The following is a 22,411-nucleotide window of genomic DNA, read 5'->3' as shown; positions in this document are numbered from 1 at the left end:
CCAATATCACTGCTCAATTCTGACTATAAAATATTAACAGCAATAATAGCAGCAAGACTCCAGAAGTTGTTACCAAACTTAATACACAGCGACCAAACAGGCTTCATGAAAGGTAGGTCATCCTTTACCAACTTAAGGAAACTGCTTTTAACAGTGGATTATTATAATGTTCAGGCTAAGGAGAGCTCGCATTTAGGTAATGATAAGGCAGTGATCGCCATCAATGCTAAAAAAGCTTTCGATGCGATAGAGTGGCAGCATCTTTTTGATTCCTTAGCGCGTTTTGGCCTAAAAGGTAACTTTCTCAAATTTATTTACAAATTATACGATAATCCATTGTCAGCACTAGTGGTAAATGGTTTACTCTCTGAGAGTTTTCAACTGAATAAAGGAACCAGGCAAGGGTGTCCGTTATCGCCCTTGCTTTTTAACCAAAGTATAGAACCATTAGCAATAGTGCTAAGGAATAATATGCATGGTATCAGAGTTGGCCCTAAAGAATTTAGAATATACCTCTATGCTGACGACCTACTGGTGTTTATTAGTAATGCAGGTGAAAATATTCCAAAACTCATGAAAATCCTCGTTAGTTTTAGTACTTTTTCAGGGTATAAGGTGAACTCTCAAAAATCTGAAATATTATGGGTTCAAAAGTCAGGAAATTATAAAAGTGACTGTCCCTTTAAAGAAGTTGAAAGTCTGAGGTATTTGGGGATTAATGTCAATATATCCCCAGAAAAATGGTACAAGGAAAACTTTGTAGGGCTAATTAATAAAGTGGAAAATGACCTGTCAAGATGGTTAAATTTCCCCCTTGCTCTAGCAGGTAAAATAAATTTAGTCAAAATGATAATTCTCCCCAAATTTCTATATATTATGCAGAATATGCCTTTATTCATAAAACCTTTCAATTTAAGAAGACTAAATAAAGCCTTCAGAATCTTTCTATGGGGAAAAGAGAACGCTACATTGTCCCTAAACAGACTTTCTCATGAGAGAGATTCGGCGGGCTTCGGTTTTCCCTGTCTTCAAAAATATAATTGGGCTTGTTTAATAAAAAATATTCCAGACTGGTTATTAGATGTGGGGTATTTTCAAGTAAAGGATTTAGAACAGGACCTTTTCTTGCCTTTCTCGCTTAAAGCTCTCACTCACTTAAACATGTCTAAATTACCCACTTTGATGAAAAAGATGTGTACCTTTAAAAATCCCATTATTGCATGGCATAAGATATGTAAATTCATAAAAGTTGATCATAGTTATTCTAAATATTTACCCATTATAGGTAATCCTGAATTCATAGAAGGAACAAATAACAAGGTCTTTAAAAAATGGCAGGCCAGCGGCCTGGTCTATTTTTATCAATGTATCGACCGGGAGAACAAAAATGTCCATTTATTTGAAAGCATTAAAATTAATTATGGACTAGACAACAAAGACTTTTTCGGGTATTTACAAGTTAGACATTATTTGAACACTAGGAAAACTATCCTTGATAGTACAAACTGGGAGGGTCTGCATACAGGGATCGCCCTTTTCCGTGCTGGTATGCATTCCATCTCCTATTGGTATAAGCTGCTATTACAAAAAAAGGGAGAGAAGCATCTCACTCTACTGACACAAAGGTCGACAACTGATATGCCAGGGATTGATAACGAGACGATAAGTAAAAGCCTTTTGAGGGCCTGGCAAGCTACTCCGTTATTAGCTTGGAGAGAGTCGCAACTAAAATTGATTAATCGCATGTATGTAACGCCTCATGCACTAAGCCTCTGGAATAAAAATCAATGTTATGTTTGTTGGAGGTGTAATTTCCCAAATGCAAATTTAACTCATTGTATCTGGAGTTGTCCACAGGTCGCATCTTTTTGGGCTAAAATATCTTTTTGGCTCTCAAAAATACTTAGACAACAGTTGCACCTTAAAATAGATGATATCATTTTGTTATACGAAAGGATGCCCTTGATGCCTAATCTGCATATAATGTTTATAAACTTTACAATTTTATGTGCCAGGAACATCATTTTTTTCTTCTTGGAAATCCAAGAGAACTCCAAGTTTCTCGCAATTTATAAATAAAATGTACTTAAAACTAACCATTGAACAATATGATACATCGATTGACTCAGAACAGGAAATTAAAAATCTTTAATAAATGGATTAACTTCCTACAAAGTTTACCTATTGGCGTGCAGAAACAATATATATTCCCGTTTCGAAACTCTGTTTTTGTATTGGAAGCTTGTCTTAGAGGAGAACTGCCTAATTGAGGCTATTTACTGCTCTGGAGATGAGAGGGAAGGTTTGGGAGGGGGAAGTTCATGGAGCTTTCCTTTTTTCCTTTTTTTTTGTTTTGTTTCGGATCTGTCTTGGATTTGTTTTGATCGGATGGGGTCTCATTCGATCAGTTAATTGAATACTCATGTAGTATAACCTAGTCTTTTTTAGGTTATAAAAGAAAAAAAAAAAAAGCCAAGATACTGGACTATAGAGACATTAAGATTAATATATTTTTGTTAAACTAGATTTTATTTTCATGTCACAGGCTACTTTGAAATGTTATTTATGCTCATTGCCTGCTTAAATGTGCTAAAGATATTGTATTCTGTGTCTACAATTATAGCTATATGAGATGTTGTTTCTATTTTTTCTTTTTCTGTTGTACACCCTGCGTGGTGTTTAAAAGGTCATTAATCTTAATTTTTTTTTTAACTTTTTTTTGGTTGCATTCTGTACGGGCTATAAATAAAGATTTTTAAAAAAAGTGCTGGTCTTCTAGGTGGAAGAAGGGGCATTTGAGAATTTTTCTACCTTGCTATGTGTATAGGAACTATATTAGCTCACCCTGGTGTAAGGGCTTCGCTAAGACATGACTACAGACACAGTGCTTTATTGAGAGACTGATATGGTTAACTATAACCTAAATGAGGACTCATTTTAGGTGGGTGCTTTGTGTTGTTTATTTTTCTTAGAGTATGAGTTTTATTTTATTCACGCTATGGCGATGTGTGGATTCAGCTTGACCACATCCCCCTCCTTCCCCGTTGTTCCGTGGGAGGATTTTCGCGCTTCCCTTACGTTTATTTACGCAAGCGGGCCCTCTTCTCTGTTTTGTCACTACAGAGGTGGTTTCAGTATATGCGGCTGTGTTTCGTGAGGTAGCGCATACTAGGAGAAGTTGGATTTCCCGCTGCATGGTGGTGATAAGGCGCCTCAGTATACTGAGGTGTGGAGGGAGGTTTAGTCAGAGCGACAATGCTCATTTGCTGGCATAAGCTGCTTTAATAATAACCATTAGCAGTGTTCATTCCTCCCCTTTAGGGAAGTTACGGTGTTCTTTAAAATTTTGTTACTGCTTTATCTTTAGACCTTGGCTATAACCGCATACGGTAACGGCCCGTGGGGATAATAATCAGACATGTCTGACATGGATCAGTAGTCTACTCAATTCAATCCTTGTTTATTGTGTTTAGATGCATAAATTGCAGCACCCATGCAATTCTACTCCTCCTGTGTTAAACAAACATTGCAGGGAGCCTAATGTCTCTCAGGAGGATGCTGTCCAGGTGTTACCAGAGCCATCCCCTATTTCGTCCCAGGCCTCTATGGCATCTAACACTGTGTCCTGCGGTTCCTCGCTAACTCCCAGTGGAGTGTTTTTAAAGGCAGAAATTGCTGCACAGGTATCCTCAGCGGTATCTGCAGCCTTAGTCATGTTTCCCAGATTTACGGGGAAGCGCAAGAGGAAATCTAAGAATTCAGATAATAAGGTATCTGTCCCTGGCACTGAGCCTCAGGCTCCTCTTAGATCTGAGAACGAGGAAGACTCTCATTCGGAGGGTGAAATCTCAGATTCGGACAGTATAATGCCTTCTTCTGATGGTGAAGGTTCTACCTTCAGATTTAAGCTTGAACACCTTCGCTTATTGTTAAAGGAGGTGTTAGCTACCTCGGATGACTCAGACCCAGGTGGTAGTTACGCCTAAGAAGTCGAGTAAACTTAATAGTTTTTTTGACATTCCTTCCCCTTTGGAGGTTTTCCTAGTACCAGATAGAGCTAAGGAAATCATAGCTCAGGAGTGGGAGAAGCCAGTTGTGGCTTTTACACCGTCACCGGTGTTTAGAAAAATGTTTCTGGTGGAGTCATCTATCAAGGAGTCTTTGTCTTCAGTGCCCAAGGTAGAAGGGGCAATTTCTACCCTGGCCAAGAGAACTACTATACCTATTGAGGATAGTTGCTCTTTCAAAGATCCCATGGATAAAAAGATGGAGGCTTATTTGAAAAAGATGTATGTACATCTTGGTCTCCAATGGCAGCCAGTAGTATGTATTGCCACGGTGACTAGTGCAGCTTCTTAACAGTTTGAGGCTTTGTCAGACTCTCTACAGGAAGAGATGCCTTTAGATGAGATTCAGGACAGGATCAGAGCTCTCAAGTTAGCCAATTCCTATATTACAGATGCTGTCCTTCAGGTCCTTAGACTGGGAGCTAAGGCTTTCAGTTTTGCAGTTTTAGCTAGAAGGGCCTTATGGTTAAAGTCTTGGTCAGCCAATGTTTTCGTTAAGGTCAAGCTGATGGCACTTCCTTACAAGGGGAAGACCTTATTTGGACCGGGTTTGGCGGAAATCATTTCCGACATTACAGGTGGAAAAGGGTCTTTTCTGCCTCAGGATAAGAGGAAAAAACCAAAGGAATGTCAGAATAATTTTCGTTCCTTTTGGAATTTTAGAGGAAAGCTGTCCTCATTCTTGTCCAAACAGGACAATAACAAGCCATCCTGGAAACCAAATCAGTCTTGGAGTAAGGGGAAGCAGGCCAAGAAGCCCACGGCTGACTCTAAGTCTGCATGAAGAAGTTGCCCCCGATCCTGGCTTGGATCAGGTAGGGGGCAGACTGTCTCAGTTCTCTCAGGTCTGGATAAGAGACGTTCCAGACCCTTGGGCTGTGGAAATTGTTTCTCAGGGCTACAGGTTGGAGTTCAAAAATTGTCCTTCCAGTGGCAGGTTTCACCTTTCCAGATTATCTGCAGACGGGATAAAGTGAGGGGCATTCTCAAAGTGCCTCCAAGATCTTTCGTCTCTAGGAGTGATTGTCCCTGTTCCAAAGCAGGAACATGGTCTATGGTTTTACTCAAACCTGTTTGTGGTTCCCAAAAAGAAGGGACCTTTCATCCAATTCTACACTTAAAATGTCTCAACAAGTTCCTCAGGGTTCCATCCTTCAAGATGGAGACCATCCGTACAATTCTTCCATTGATTCAAGAAGGTCAGTTCATGATGACCATAGATCTAAAGGATGCATACTTGCATGTTCCCATTTACAGCGATCATCACAAGTTCTTGAGGTTTGCCTTTCTCGTCCAGCACTTTCAGTTTGTGGCCTTACCATTTGGCCTTGCCACGGCTCCCAGGATATTCTCAAAGGTCCTAGGAGCCCTCTTAGCGGTGGTCCGGTCCAGGTTGATTGCAGTGGCTCCCTACCTGGACAACATTTTGATTCAGGCTCCTTCCTTTCCGCAAGCAGCATCTCACACGGAGATGTTACTGTCCTTCCTCCGATCACACGGGGGGAAAGTGAATTTGGAAAAGAGCTCCCTGGTTCCAGCAACAAGGGTAGTTTTCCTAGTGACAATCATAGATTCTGTTCTGATGAAGATCTTTCTGACAGAGACCAGAATAGCAAAGCTCCTTTCATCTTGTCGATCCCTACAGATGACGGCTCGCCCTTCAGTCGCCCAATGTATGGAAGTAATCGGTCTTATGGTGGCCACCATGGACATCATCCCATTTGCTCGATTTCATCTGAGAGCCCTGCAGTTGTACATGCTCAGTCAGTGGAACAGAGAATATGTGGATTTATCCCCAAAGTTAACTCTAGATCAGAAGACGAAGGATTCTCTTCTGTGGTGGCTCTCTCTGGAACACTTGTCTCAGGGCACCTGCTTTCGGAGGCCTTCTTGGGTGATAGTGACCACAGACGCCAGCCTAGTCGGCTGGGAAGCCATCTGGAATTCCTTAAAGGCGCAGGGTCTTTGGTCTCGAGAGAAGTCCAAACTACCGATCAACATCTTAGAGTTGAGAGCAATATACAACGCACTGTTGGCTTGGTCACAGTTGGCCTTGAGCCAGTTCATCAAATTCCAATCGGACAACATAACTTCAGTGGCTTACATCAACCACCAGGGGGGAACTTGGAGATCTCTAGCCATGAGGGAGGTGACTCGGATCATTCAGTGGGCGGAAGATCACTGTTGTTGCCTTTCTACCATTCACATCCCTGGCGTGGACAATTGGGAAGCGAATTTCCTAAGCAGACAGACTTTCCATCCTGGGGATTGGGAATTTCATCCGGAGGTGTTCTCCAGGTTAATTTCCAAATGGAGGATTCCTGGAGTTGGATCTGATGGCGTCTCGACAAAATGCCAAGCTTCTGAAGTACGGATCCAGATTGAGGGATCCTCAGGCCTGCCTAAAAGATGCGTTGGCAGTCCCTTGGAACTTCAGTATGGCCTATCTGTTCCCTCCATTTGCTCTTCTCCCTCGGGTGATCACTCGCATAAGACAGGAAAGGGCATCAGTGAAACTCATTGCCCCGGCTTGGCCTTGAAGGATTTGGTATGCCGACCTAGTGGAGATGATGTCTCTATCTATATGGAGGTTACCTCTGAGGAAGGACCTTCTTCTTCAGGGGCTCTTTCTCCACCCAAATCTTGTTTCTCTGAAACTGACTGCTTGGAGATTGAACGCTTGATTCTGTCTAAGAGTGGTTTCTCCCAGTCAGTAATTGAGAATATGGGGCCTATCTATCAAGCTCCGTATGGAGCTTGAGGGCCGGTGTTTCTGGCGAGCTTGCAGACTCGACAGAAACACCAGTTATGAAGCAGCGGTCTAAAGACCACTGTTCCATAACCCTGTCCGCCTGCTCTGATGAGGCGGACAGGAATCGCCGGAATTCAACCTGATCGAGTACGATCGGGTTGATTGACACCCCCTGCTGGCGGCTGATTCGCCGCAAGTCTGCAGGGGGCAGCGTTGCACCAGCAGCTCTTGTGAGATACTGGTGCAATGCTAAATACGGAGAGTGTATTGCTCTCCGCATTCAGTGAGGTCTTGCGGACCTGATCCGCACTGTCGGATCAGGTCCGCAAGACCTATGATAAATAGGCCTCTATGATTCAGGCTTGTAAGCCTGTTACTAGGAAGATTTACCATAAGATATGGAGGAAATATCTTTATTAGTGTGAATCCAAGGGCTACTCTTGCAGTAATGTTAGGATTCCAAGAATGTTGTCTTTTCTCCAGGAGGGTCTGGAGAAAGGGTTACTGTGGCAAACCTCGCCACTTATGAACTATGCAGGAATTGTTATTTAGGCTAATGGTTAAAATGTATGTTAAACTGTATGTTACTGTTCAAACTCCCTGCTGTTTCAGTTGGGAAACCCCTTGTAGGGGAGACTGTTTTTAAAAAGTTTTGTTTTTGCTTTTGAAGAAAAAAAAGTCGTTGTTGACTCCCAAGCTATGTGTCGTCTAGTTCTTGGTGGAAAGGGGTTATTATTACAATTACCAAGAGTAGTTACTTGCTTGTCTCTGCCTACCAAAAAGATATTACAGATCCTACTGCCTCTCTGCTACAATTACCAAGAGTAGTTGCTTGTCTCTGCCTACCCAAAAGAAATTACAGATCCTACTGCCTCTCGGCTACAATTGGTGGCAAGCGACGGGATTCAAACCGCACAGCAAGTCGTAGGACATGTGTTGTATATGAACGGACGGTGAATGGGGACAGATTATACCAGACTAAAGAGAATTGCATTGAAGGAATTACTGGAGGCGAGAGGAATTATTGCCAGCAATAAAACAAAAGCAAGTCTGATCGCAGAGCTCATGGAGGGAGACCGGGTAGCAGGTACGGCCGTACCCATGGCGAACAACGAAACCGAATTCCAAAAAGAGATGCGGACCCGGTTGGCTTTTTTTTTTTTTTTTAAGGTCAGACATGCATGCAACATGTAAACTTTATTTAACAAGTGGTACAAGTAAAGGAATGATGCACACTAGGTGCATCAGAAAGACAAATGAAAACCAATCATTTAGCAGCTCCATCTGGCAAATGCACTAACTTGCTGTTAAGAATACAGCTTGTGGGGGCGGAGCCAGCCATCAAACCTAATGGCCGCACAAGAGTAGAGCTCCGCAGCAAAGAGCTCATTTGGGCATGATTTTACAGCTCAAAGTGCCATAAATATGAGACACTAACACAGTTCCTAACCTGATACCAGCTGAGGATCTTTTTCGTTGAAAATTTGAGTAGATCAGTCTAAATACCGCTCCGGGGGACAGACGCAGGCCCTGCATACCTCCTCTAACGAGGCGCACCACGCAACAAGTGCTGAACCGGCAGGAGTAAAGAAGGAATTAGGAGAACTTGGAAATAGAGTCCTAGAATTAGAAGATCAGATGGAGGAGGTGCAAAAGTCTGCAGATAATACAGCTACAGCCATTGAACACCAATATACAGATTTGGAGCATTTACAAAATCAAATGGAAGATTTAGACAACAGGGGGCGCCGCCAAAATGTAATCTTGTCTACACAACTCCTTTCCTATCTACAAAACCTGTTTAAATATCTACTTGAAAAGGAAGGAGAAAACATACACATAGAAAGAGCTCATAGAGCGCTGCGACCCAAGCCACAAGAGACATCGCCTCCTAGAGATGTGATCCTATGTTGTCATAAATTTACAGAAAAAGAAAAAATCCTGCAAGCAGCCAGACAAAAATCACAGATACACTTTGGAGAAGACCAGCTGCAAATCTATACAGACCTGAGCCCCATAACCCTATCTAAAAGGAGGGAAGCAAGGTACTTAACTTTACATTTACGGGACTTAGGAATACAATACAGATGGGGCTTCCCCTTTTCAATTAGAGTAATGAAAGGAGATAAAATTATCCAATACAGAGGCCCTGAAGATTTGGAACATTTTTGCAAACAATTAAGTATAGCACAACCCACCCTACCAAGGCTAAACAGCGAAGGTGAGGAAACCAGAAAACAGCAAAATGCAGCACCCAAGCCACAAAGACCAGAGTGGTCCACAGCGACAAAGAAAAGAAAAACTTTCACAAAAGGACACTCATCTTTGACGACCGCTTCAGGAGATCAGACATGATTGGAGACTAATTCAAGTGAACTAAAATGCTCATTTATATTGCAACCGCTCAAATGGAGAGCTAATCCACCACCTCCCCCATTTGACATCCAGCAGAGATACTTCCCAATTAGAAGACGCCATACAAACGAAATAGGACCTGTGATGAAACTGTCACAAGGCTAAGTAAACTGCTATATGGACTTTGATAATTATTAGTTACAGAAGCCCAAATTGAGTACTAAGGCTTACCAAACGCCTTAATTTTCTTTCCACCTAATCTCTACATTCTCGCTCTCTAGTTAGTAGAATGAGAAATCCCTTTTTTCTAAGTAGAGGAAGAATAAGTTTTCTAAGTTTGTTTTTCTATAGAGTTCACATTGTTTATTTATTTTTCTTAATTACCCAATGTTTAAATGTATGGTTACCAAACGTTCTGATGATATGTACTAATGTGTCTACCTTTTGCAGCATTGTTACAAGTAATGTTACCCGTCTAGATAATGATCTGGGCTACTTCCACTCTACACTGCTGATAAACAGTAAAAAAGTCACACACATCGCGAACTCCAGCCGCCAGAGCTCATGACACTATAGGGACCCTATCATGACACCCTTTAAAGTCCATATACTCACGCAAAACGCTAAGGGCCTTAACTCTCCGACTAAGAGATCGGTGGCGCTACGAAACTTAGCCAGTCACACAAACTCAATAATTTAATTATACAAGAAACCCATTTTGTTGTTGGAGCAGAGCCTAGCTTCAGGTCAAGGGACTTCCCAGAGGGATACCATAATGCCTACTCAGTTAAGAAACACGGAGTTAGTATACTTTTCACAGAAACCTACATTTCCATTTCCAACTCCATAACAAGGCCACTGACCAGGAGGGCAGGATCTTGATCCTGGTTGGCCTCTTGCAAAATGCTTCTAACAGAAACACAACTGGCCCATGTTTCAGTTATACTAAAGCCCCATAAGGAACCCTCAGACCCTAAAAGCTACTGACCCATCTCCCTCCTAAATACAGACTTGAAACTCTTAGGCAAAATTATAGCGAAAAGGTTAAATAAGATACTCCTAGAAGTCATTCACTTAGACCAAGTGGGCTTTGCCCAAGAAGGGAAGCAAGGGACAATACCATCAGAGCACTGACATTGATGAATTATATTAAATATAACAAAATACCCACGGTCTTTATAGCCACAGATGCAGAAAAGGCCTTCGACCGCATCAATTGGCAGTTCCTTAGGACAACATTGTTAGCGGTCGGTATAGGCCCGTGAATGCTAGATAGGATTTTCAGTTTATATACACACCCTACAGCGCAAGCGAAAGTAAATGGGATGCTGTCCAGCCCCTTTAAAATAAGTAACGGCACAAGGCAAGGGTGCCCCTTGTCCCCCCTGCTATTCATACTCACAATGGAAGTATTAGCATCCCATGTAAGGAACAATCAAAACATCAGAGGGATAGAATTAGGACAAAATAGTTTCAAAATAGCACTTCACGGTCAGTAACCCCCGACATTCAATAAGGGAAATCATGGTTGAATTAGAAAGATTCGGAAAATTTTCCAATTTCCTAATAAACAACACAAAATCAGAAATACTAAATATCTCAATGCCCCCAGAAGAGTTCACATCGCTATCAAAAATAAGCCCACTAAAATTACAAGAGAGGTCCATTAAATATTTAGGTATACAGTTGACCCCGGACATGAAAGCATTATTCAAAGACAACTACACAGCTCTCTTACATTCAGTCAAAAGAGACTTGGACACATGGTCAAGTAAACCTATCTCATGGTGGGGACGTACTCAATGCATAAAGATGACAACATTGCCCAGAATCCTATACATACTACAGGCTCTCCCCATAACAAACTGGTACATTAAACAACTACAGAAACACATAGACTCCTTCATCTGGGGGAAAAGTAGACCGAGAATACAGAAGAACACCCTATATAGGCCCGGACTACGAGGAGGATTAGGTCTCCCTTGCGTCGCGACATATCTGGAGGCTTTGATTCTCCAAAGAATACTAGACTGGCATAGCGCAGGTAGCCACAAAGCTTGGATTGCTATAGACTCCCAGATACTAAAGGTACCGTCGGTAGGGGCTCTATGCTGGGTACCCAAAGCCTTACGCCCCCCTCAATGTAAAATACTTCCAATACACAAGCACTTTTTTGAGTCTTGGGACAGAATAGTAACACATAACAAGCTCATTACAGGAAACAGATCCCCCCTTTTCCCAATACCACATAACGCAGAATTAATAGGAGGATTGGATGATAATTACCAGAGAGCGACAGAGTGGTCGTACACCACCCCACTAGCCCGCTTTATTAAAGATGGCAAACTCCAACGTAGTGATCAATTGACAGACATAGCGTCAGGTACGTACTCTTCATGGCTCAAACACATGCAATTATCTCACTTAATCTCTACATCTCCACACAAAGCCGACTTTCTTAGAGCACTTACACCCTTTGAAAAGATTTGTTTACAAGGTGACACACTTCCACACTCATTATCAAAAATGCGTGCCATAGTTCAGCTATCACAGTACAAATCTCTTCCACCACAAAATGGCAGAGAGAATTAAATACCAAGTTATCAGAAGACGAATGGGAACAAATATTTTGCAGCACACAAAGGTCATCAACTTCTCCCAAGATATCAGAGCTAAACTTCAAAATCATTTTAAGATGGTACTTGACCCCCACACGCATCCATTCTATATACCCTACAGCTAGTACATATTATTGGAGAGGCTGCGGAATCAGAGGGAGTTACCTACACATGTGGTGGGAGTGTCAGAAACAAAGACATATGTGGGACAACATAGAGATTCACTTCCGAAATATTCTTACTAACGACTTCGTACTCACACCCAGTATAGCACTACTAAATAAACCACCCGACTTCCCCTGTAAACTCAGACGTCATTTATTACAGATAGCTTTAAATGGAGCTAAGTCATTGATAGCGCTAAAGTGGAAGACCCAAGAGTCAATAACAGTCCAATCATGGATAGAAAAGGTTAGTGAATTATTATCCCTAGAAGAATTTGGCCTCCTTAAACAACAAAGGCTGACCTTTGCCCACGACCTACTGTTTATATGGGAGGACTCATTACACATCACCCGTCCTAGACGAATACTAAAAAATATACAGCTCACAGGCCTGGTGGTTGGAGCAGAAGACGAGACAGAGATTAACTAAAGTAGCCTTTAACATAGTTCTTGGTAGACACACTTTCTTTCTTTCTTTTTGTAACTGAGTACACAAATAAGAAGTTAAGTTTGAGTAACCTGTTTAATTGTTTAATTGTTTGATTAAGTTTTACTGCTACTATAGTAGCACACAAGAGATGTTTCTATCATTTCATTTGGTAAATATTTAATCGAAACGGTACTTGTTAGAGAAACAGAATACCTACTTTTGGAATTATGTGATATTACAATGCTTACAAACTTGTATTTTGTTCGGGATTTGTTCCCTGTTACAACATTTTTTTTTATTGTAAACCGTTTGACATCAATAAATATTGAAACTTTAAAAAAAAAAAAAAAAAAAAAAAGAATACAGCTTGTGCACAGCTGTGTTTGTATAGATCCATATTGTCCAAGTATTCACTGAATACTACCATATATACATATTTCCACAAAAGATTCAAAAGAAGAAGTAGTTTCCTTTCTGTTGGTCTTTTGGAAGGGGTCTTTTGGAGAGACTGATACAACATCTAAAACAACTGAAACTGGTACAGAATAGCCAAGAACTTCATCAATGTGGCAAGAATGTTTTCCAGAAAGAATTTTGAAGCTTTTTTCATGTAGACAGGCTATAGAACGATTGTTTACATCACAGATATAAGATTAAATGTATGCCTAAGAAGAGATGGGAACCCACATAAACAATGACGATGGTGAACCTATGGATGTATCTAATACTCACTGGGGTTGGTTTTACCTTGCAGAATGCGGCAAGTGGCATATGTTTGAGACCAGTTGCACTGCACACTGTTCCATTAGCAGTGAAGAAATTGAACAGCATTACAGAATGAATCCACATGCAGCAGTACTTTTATCTACAGCAAAGTTTAACTACAGACTTGATTTTATAGAGATGAGCCAAACCAACTTATGCACCGGGGAAAAAAAAGATGAGTAAAGAGAGCGCCTTTTTCAATTACTGCTTTTAGTTACATCTGTGAAAATGGATCTATTCCTTTGCCTTCCCACTGGGAGAATGTAAATAATACAGAACCCTATCAGCTTGTCCCCTTAATCAAGCTATCTAACGAATATACTCAAGTTGCTGATCGCTTTGGAGGTACCATGAATAAGGATCGTATTAAAGCAATTGTAAGAATTCGAAATCTAGATTTATGGGAGTTTTATTGCAGGAAAAAGGCCTAATTAAAAAAGAAGAAAGGTATAGCTGAAATAAATGAACAGATGTTGTTCCATGGTACAAGCAATGACTTTGTAAATGCAATTTGCATTCACAACTTTGATTGGAGAATAAATGGAATGCATGGTACTGTATATGGAAAAGGCACATACTTTGCAAGAGATGCATTACTATCAAGTCATTACTGCAAAAACAATATAATGAGAGTGGAGGGCCCTCTAGTGGGCCTGTAACAACATTAAGGGATTACCAACTTGAAGTCTGGAGAATGTGAGATTGTGTTTTGTTACAATGTTGCAGGAGAGGAGGCGGTGTTTGTTCTTACCTTTATAGGGTCCTGCAGCAGGGTATCCGGCCTCTTTTCGGTTCCAGACTTCAAGGAGAAAGTTTTCTGTGTCCCTGAAGGAAGATTTTGGAGATGGATAGATCCAGGAGGAAATCTCTGTCTCCCAAGAGATACAGGGAGGTTGTGGAGATGACGTCCAGGAAGAAAGGACCTGCAAGACAGACAGAGGAGCATGGGTCTGATGATGTGGTACCCCCCACACCCCAAAAAACGCAACCCCAGAGAAGTTTTAATAAGGGAAAGGGGCCTGCAAAGGGGGGGAGAGGGGGTACTGGGCCCAAAGCTAGTTTCTCAGTTAGGCCTAGAGAGGTGTCTCCTTCTCAGCCGGAGGGAGAGGGCTGTGGAGAGGCCCATACTGGTCCTAGGGGGGGGCGGGAAGGCCCTCAGGTGCTGGGGGTTCCTATTAGTGGACCGGGGTTTATAGTGGAGAGTGAGCGTGGTGGTTCTTTGCCAGCATTGCCACCGGCAGTCCTGGCTTTAGTCCAAACTCTGGCGTCAGCCATGGCCCCATCTGCACATGTGCAGGGCCGGGATGCGGCCCAGGCTGTCTGTGGTGCGGCGGTAGATCAGGCCGGTGGGTCGGGGCCCCCAAGGTCAGAAAATGCAGAGTGCGCAGCGGGCCCATCCCTCTCATATGGCAGATCGCGCGAGATGTACTCCTCAAGTTCGTCAGAGGAGGAGGATCTTGGCCGCCATCTTGGAGGGAGGGTCACAAGAGGAGAAGACCCCACTCGCGACCGGATCGGCCCAGGTAAATTGGGAGGCTTCCGGTCGCGGGTGGGGCAGCAACAGGCGGCACTGGAGTGAGGCATGAGTACTTACCGGGTGCAGTTAGGGTGCCTGGTGAGGTGGGGGCACGGAGGTGTAGCGTGGTTGAGAGGCCTAGTACAAGTGCGCAGGCGCGCACGAGTACTGATGGGCCTAGCGCAAGGGCGCATGCGTGCATGGGTGTTGAGGCTGGAGGACAGAGGTGTGTGTCTGTGGCAGCTGGGTCCGATGGGCCTACGATGATTGCGCCAGCGGTCTTGGGTGTCAGCGGTCCCCGTGCTAGTGCGCATGCACACACGGGAATGGCGCTTGCGGCCATATGAGTATGTCTGGAGCGGCAGGGAGCACGAACGTTGGTGGCAGTACTGTGAGGGTCATGGATGCTAGTGGTGGCATGTGTGTGGGGGATGCCACTAGAGGCACAGGGAGGGCACATGCGGGGATAACGCATGTTAGCGCTCATGGGTCACAGTATGGCATGAGTGGGGATACAGCGATTGGTGAGCATAGGTGTGTGGTGTCTGCGAATCAGGAGCAGGGTTATCCTAGGCTAGGGGTTTCTATGTGCGGACGGCAGCAAACCAGGTTAATAATATGCAGGTGCAAGAGGAAATCATAAAGAGGGCTGTTGAAACTGCGCTGCGTGAGATGGCCAGACAGCAGGCCCCCCCAGAGGTTGAGTGCCCACGCCCAGGAGGGGCCTGGACAGGAAGTTTTGATCAGAAGGGCTGTGTCAGCAGCTCTGGGGATGAATGCTGGGGGGATCATAGGGTGGAAGGGAGGAATGTCTCTTTTGACGCACCACCTGTTGGCCAGAGTACTCCCCAAGTTGCTTTGTCTCCACAGGTACAGAATAGGCCCGCTTCAGCTATGGCAACCGAGGCTTCCAGTGCGCTGGTAGTGGCAGGTCAGAACAGCGAGCAGTTGGATCAGACTGGATCAACGACTCAGGCACCCAGCGAAGCAGGCCGCCCAGGAAATCGTGAGTACTATGCACCTCACACATTACATGCTGACACGGGGTCTTCATCTAGCGGATCAGGTTCAGATAGTGGGGAGGACCTGGGGCTGGTTGATAAAGGTCAGCTTAGAATGTTTAGGTGGATTAAGAAAATGGCGGCAGGGCATGCAAAGGATAGGGTCAGGGGGCCGGGGCCCGTGGAAGGGGATCAAGGGGTTATAGGGCCTGAGGGCGGTACCCCTGGGGCCGCAGTGCCTCGTAAGGTGGCGGCGCAGGGGGACACGTACCCGTGTCTGGTCCATTCGCTATACGGCACCTTAAGATGAAAATAATTAAGAATATACAGGAGGGTCGTTACGTTAACGTTTTTGACCTTTCACTGGATGCGTTTAGGGTGAAAGAAAGGTCCCAGGACGGATCTGGGCCCAAAAAGGTACGTAGGCCTGAAACGTACGAAGAATGGCTGAAATGCTTCAGAGTGCTAGCGGCCTGTTATGTGGATAGGTGGCCGCTGCAAGGCCACAACCTCTTTAAGTATCAGGATACTATAGAGGATATTCATAACAGATTTAAAGAGGGTGCATGGAGAGAGTATGACATGGCCTTCAGGAGGAAGATGGTGGGGAATCCCTTACTGCATTTCGGCACTCAGGACATGCACCTGTGGTCGAAAATAGGGCTGGAAGGGGGAGCCACTCCCCCGGCGCAGGCGCAGCAGGGGTTTCCGCGGCAGAGCGCGAGGGTCAGTAGGCGGGGGTGAGAGTGCTGGAAATTTCAGGACAAGTTGTGTGACAGGGGGAGCAGTTGCTCCTTTCGGCACATCTGCAGATACTGTGGTGGTCCCCACTAAGGAGCAGATTGCAGTAAATGCAAGGACCAGGGGCAGCTTAAACCAGCACAAAAACCTGGAGTTGTGGTCAAGGGCCCCAACCCCACTTAAGCTGTCTCCTATGCTAGCATGGCTGGCACATTATCCAGACCAAGAGGCAGCGGAGCTGCTCCGGGCGGGTCTGTAGTGGGGTTTTGAGATCCCAGTTACGAGGAATGTCCTGGGGTCAGGGGTACACAAAAATTTGAAGACGGCTTATGAATTCCCACACGTGGTGAGGGAAAAATTGGCAAAGGAAGTCGCAATGGGTAGGGTGTCTGGCCCATTCTCGGAGCTCCCCATTGCAAACCTGGTGGTCTCGCCTTTGGGAGTGGTGCCAAAAAAGGAGCCGGGGAAATTTAGGTTGATTCATCACCTGTCTTTCCCAAAAGGGGTGTTGGTCAATGATGCTATTGACCCAGAAATCAGCTCGGTGCATTATCAATCTTTTGATAATGCTCTAGAGGTGGTTAGGTCGTGTGGCCCGGGGGCGCTGATGGCGAAGCTCGACATAGAGTCTGCGTTCCGGCTGCTACCCCTCCATCCCTCGGCATTTAGGCTCATGGGGATGAAGTTCGAAGGGTTTTACTATGTGGACAGGTGCCTACCAATAGGGTGTTCCTTGTCCTGTTCGTTGTTCGAGTGGTTCAGTTCCTTTTTGCACTGGGTGGTCGAAACGGCGTCTGGAGGTGGGGCGATTGCTCATTACCTCGACGACTTCCTCTTGGTGGGGAGAGCGGGTTGCGCAGATTGCGAACAGCTCATGAAAGTCATGAAGGAATTGATGGCCAGTTTCGGGGTACCCCTTGCGGACGAGAAGAAGCAGGGTTCCTGTACGTGTATAACATTTCTAGGGATAGAAATCGACACTGTGCATGCGATATGCAGATTGCCAGACGAAAAAGTGCAGCGAATGCTGCAGGTGGTCAGATCATTTATGGGACGCGCTAGGGTCCCTATTAAGGAGGTTCAGTCATTGCTCGGCCTTCTGAATTTTGTTGGGCGTGTGATTCCAATGGGAAGGGTCTTCAACCGCTGCCTTGAGGGCCAATTGAAAGGCCCTCCGGGGCAGGCTAAATGGGCAAGTGTCACGGATGAGGTGAAGGAGGATTTAGAGGTTTGGGCCTGGTCAACTTCAACGGGGTTTGCCTCTGGAGGCACCCGCCAGTTTCGAATCAAGCCCTTTACCTCTTCACGGACACGGCAGGCGCTCTGGGTATGGAGCTTACCTGGATGGGGAGTGGAGTGCGGCTCAATGGCCCAGAGAATGGATAGAGGCTGGGTGTGTCAGGAACTTGACGCTATTGGAGCTGTTCCCAATAGTGGTAGCTGTAGAAATATGGGGTGTTCGGTTAGCAAACAGGTTGGTGGTATTCTGGACGGACAACCTGAGTGTGGTGTACGCCATTAATAGGTTGTCTGCAGCTTCGCCAAATGTGGTATGCTATCTGAAGCACCTGGTGTTGCGCTGCTTGCAGCTCAACATCTGTTTCACTGCCAAACACGTCCCGGGAGTGCAGAATGTCATTGCACATGCACTCTCTCGATTCAATTGGGGGCAGTTTAGGAAAGCAGCACCCAGGGCAGCGAAGGAGGGTCTAACGTGCCCTTCTTCTCTTTGGCAGTTGATGAAGATTGGGAAAGCATCCTCAGTTAAGTTAAGGCGTCCCTGGCTCTGAAGACTTGGGCGACCTACCTGGGCCACTGGAACAGATGGGAGACTTTCTGTCGTCAGAGAGGCGTACAGGTACAAGGGGCCACTAGGGTGCATGTGTTGGAATGGCTGGCTTTGTTGCGAAGGGATGGCATTAGCAAGGCAGGAGCTGCGGGTAGGCTGGCAGCAGTGTCCTTCTTTAACAAGGCACTGGGTTGTGTGGACCACTCTAGGGCTTTTCTGGTTAGAAAGGTGCTGAAGGGGTGGGGGAGAATGGTTCCCCGTATAAAGGACCATAGGGAGCCTATTACAGCAAGTAGACTGAGGCAGTTGGCACTTGGTTTACAGGAGGTCTGCAAATCGGAATATGAGACGTTGCTCTTTAGAACAGCTTTCACGATAGCATTTGCAGGGGCTCTGCGGGTGAGCGAATTGGTCTCATCAGCCAAAACAAAAGGCACAGGGGGGGTACTGGCAGAACATGTGCGGCTAGCCCAAGGGGGCGTGCTATTATTTGTCCCAAGGTCCAAAACGGATCAGGAAGGTAAGGGCACATGGTTGCCCTTGGCGAGACAGGAGGAAGCGGTATGCTGCCATGTGCGGTGTGTGGAGTAGTTTGAGAAACTCTGTCCGCGGCATTGCGCTCAGTTCCTCGTGCACGAAGATGGGACTGCATTGTCAATATTTCAGTTTAGGAAGGTTCTCGCAAAAACAGCGGAGATAGCTGGGTTAGACCCCAAGAGAATAGCTGCCCATTCGTTTAGGATCGGCGCAGCAACTAGCGCAGCAGAGAAAGAGGAATCATCGCCTGAGATAAAGCGCTTGGGAAGATGGAGATCAGCCCAATATAAAACGTATATTAGGCCCGCCCCCGGTCCACATTCCTAGGAAAGGATGTGGTTCAATGACACTTAATTGATCATGTAAGGTTTGCACCAACGGGGCACCTGAGGGGTTAGCGGGTTGGTGTGGGGGTGGGGGCAGCTGATAAGGGAGTTGGACAGTGGGGGGCTGTATCGTGGGCCAGGGCTCTGGCTCATGCTAATAGGGTATCGTCTGTTTCACCAGTTACTTTAGGAAGTTCATCCCCTGTTCGAGTGTGGATAATTGGCCAATCATTTATCCATTGGGCGTCCATCAGGGCACTGCGGACACTGGAAGGGCAACAACTTGGATTCCAAACATCCAGGGCCAACTTCCGGTGGTTAGGACGCAGGGGCCTTGTGTGGGACGATTTGCCAGCATTGTTGCAGGAGGCACATAGGAGGTGGGGGCAGCCTAATGTTATAGTGCTGCATCTGGGGGGTAATGACTTGGGCGCATTGCCGGCCCTGGACCTTATTAAGAGGATGACAGCGTATATTAAGTGGGTTCACACATGGTTGAAAGAGGTCAAAATAGGTTGGTCCAATGTGGTTGCTCGGCTGCATTGGAAACACATTGTGACCCAGAGAGCTGCATATAACATGCAAAAGAAGGTCAATAGAGAGTTGGGAACAGCGGTCACGGCCCTGGGGGGCTTCGTGATTAGGCGATGGGATAACGGCCGACAAGAAGGACCTATTTCGTCTGACCGATGTCGGGTTGGACATGTTCTTAAAGGACATTAAGAACGCTTTGTTAAGGGTACTATAGTTTTCAAAAAAAAATAAAATAAAGGTTTTAATTTTTATTTGTTATTAAGGTTATTGTTACAGTTGATATGTTAAGTTATTATAGGTGCCTGTCGGTTTTTGTGTGGCGGCAAGAGAAAGCCCGGCTCTTGTGGCGGGTGGTCAGGGCACTGGGGAGCGGGCACGGAGAGAGAAGAGTGACGGTCTAAAAAAGGGGAGGGGTTACGCCCGCCAGGCGCCGGTCTGGGGGTCCTCTCCCTTGCGAACAAGACCAAATACCTCTAAACCTTCACAGCTCTCTCTCAGTGCCATTGGGCGTGACAGCCGGGTGTCACTCTGCAAACATCGAAAGGGGCCTTGACCATCTGCTTAAAGGGGCTAGGTTAGGGAAAGATGCCGCCAACGGTTTTTCTGTTAACGAACTTGTTGCCAAGTTTGGAATTAAGAGTAAAGTGCCTAAGGTAATTCAAATAGCACATTAGGCACTAGTTATTCGTTTATTTAATAAACGCGACCGTGACCGGTCTTTTTTCTCCCAACTTGGTGTGCTGTCTTATTTATTCAGGTTATGCTACACTACGTAGGACGTAATAAGGGTTTTAGACCTTAAGCATGGAAATATATTACAATCCCACGGTGTTGAACTGGACAATAGTGCTTCAAAGTTAAGAAAACGGTTTAACGGAACACTGAAACAGATGCTCCGCACGTTCATGGATACCCAGAAGAACTTCTACCCCATTTGCTTTTCGCCTACCGGGAGGTACCTCAGGAGTCCACGGGGTTCTCTCCCTTTGAATTATTATTCGGAAGGAGGGTACGGGGTCCCCTAGACTTAATCCGAGAGCATTGGGAGGAGGAAGTCACTAGTGACGGTACTCCTATCGTACCATACGTGCTGGAGTTTAGGGAGCGCCTAGAGGCCCTGACTCGGACCGTCCGCTCCAACCTTCAGACGGCTCAAACCTGTCAACGCCGTTGGGATGATAGGGGCGCCAGGGACCGCAGTTTTCAGACTGGGCAGAAGGTGCTAATCTTAAAAATGATAAACTGCAGGCCTCCTAGCAGGGCCCATACAAGGTGGTGGAACAAATCTGTGACACCATCTATGTGATCGGCCCATGTACTGGAGCAGGCGGTAGACGCATGCTCCATATAAATATGTTGAAGCCATACCATGAACGCGCAGAGGAGGTGAATGCTATTTGCGCCCCTGCCGCGGACGACGCAGACAGTTTACCTCTTCCCGACCTCCTAGGAATGAAGAACCGGAACGAAGGTCTGGGGGAGGTACAATTGGGTGAGCGGTTAAGTCCTCGGCAATGAGCTCAAATAGCAGAGCTACTGCTGGAAAAGAGAGACACATTCTCCAACGTGCCTGGATATACCCGACTGGCCACCCATAGGGTAGAAACCCCAGGTCACCTCCCCATGCGTCAACCTCCTTACCGCATACCAGAATCGGTGAGAGAACATATGCAGAAGGAGATTGACGAGATGCTACAGTTAGGATTGATTGAGAACTCGGACAGCCCTTGGGCCTCGCCGGTAGTTCTAGTGCCGAAGCGGGACGGCACGACCCACTTCTGCGTAGACTACCGGAAACTTAATGATAAAGCCGTCTCTGATGCCTACCCTATGCCCCGTATAGATGAGCTCCTGGATAAAATGGCTCGAGGCCAGTACCTCACCATCATAGATCTGTGTAAGGGGTACTGGCAGATCCCACTAGCTGAGGATGCCATCCCCAAATCAGCGTTCGTCACCCCGTTTGGACTGTACCAATTCAAGGTCATGCCATTCGGGATGAAGAACGCTCTGGCTATTTTCCAGCGAATGGTAGATCGGCTACTGGATGGGTCCCAAGAGTACGCATGCGCCTATTTAGACGACATAGCTATATTTAGCAGCTCCTGGGATGAGCATTTGAACCATATAGGGGCGATCCTAGATCGCATTAGGGAGGCAGGATTAACCCTTAAGCCTAGCAAATGTCATATAGGGATGACGGAGGTCCAGTACCTAGGGCACCGAATAGGCAGCGGGCAACAGAAGCCCAAACCAGCCAAGGTAGAGGCCGTTGCCAAGTGGCCCACTCCCCGTACCAAGACCCAAGTGCTAGCCTTTCTAGGTACCACAGGCTATTATAGGAAGTTCGTACCTAATTATAGTACCCTAGCCAAACCCCTCACCGACCTCATCTGTAAAAACCTTCCTAAGATTGTTACCTGGAGCCCAGAGTGTGAACAAGCATTCCAAGAACTGAAAAACTCTCTCGTAAATGCCCCTATCCTTGCTGCCCTAGATCCAACTAAACGCTTTCTCGTCCATACAGACTCTTCTATGCTGAGCCAAGTCGGGGCTGATGGCGGCGAGCATCCTGTGGCCTACCTAAGCAGGAAACTGTTACCCCAAGAAGTTAGCTATGCCGCCATCGAAAAGGAATGCCTGGCCGTGGTGTGGGCCCTCAAGAAACTTCAGCCATATCTATATGGACAACAATTTTCCCTGCTCACAGATCACAACCCGTTGGTGTGGCTAAACAGGGTATCCGGAGACAATGCCCAGCTGTTGCGCTGGAGTTTGGCGCTGCAGCCGTTTGACTTAACAATCCATTACTGACC

The 22,411-nt window shown here is 45.7% G+C and overlaps 1 pseudogene; it reads left to right on the top strand.

The window, feature by feature from the left end:
• The first annotated feature begins 12,910 nt into the window (after nucleotides 1-12,910).
• On the top strand, nucleotides 12,911-14,003 carry LOC128636474 (protein mono-ADP-ribosyltransferase PARP11-like; annotated as a pseudogene).
• The last annotated feature ends 8,408 nt before the right edge of the window (nucleotides 14,004-22,411 follow it).

The sequence above is a fragment of the Bombina bombina genome, chromosome 7 (assembly GCF_027579735.1).
Source record: "Bombina bombina isolate aBomBom1 chromosome 7, aBomBom1.pri, whole genome shotgun sequence".
Lineage (NCBI taxonomy): Eukaryota > Metazoa > Chordata > Amphibia > Anura > Bombinatoridae > Bombina > Bombina bombina.
Note: the sequence above shows the minus strand (reverse complement) of the source record. Positions and strands in the feature narration are given on the sequence as shown.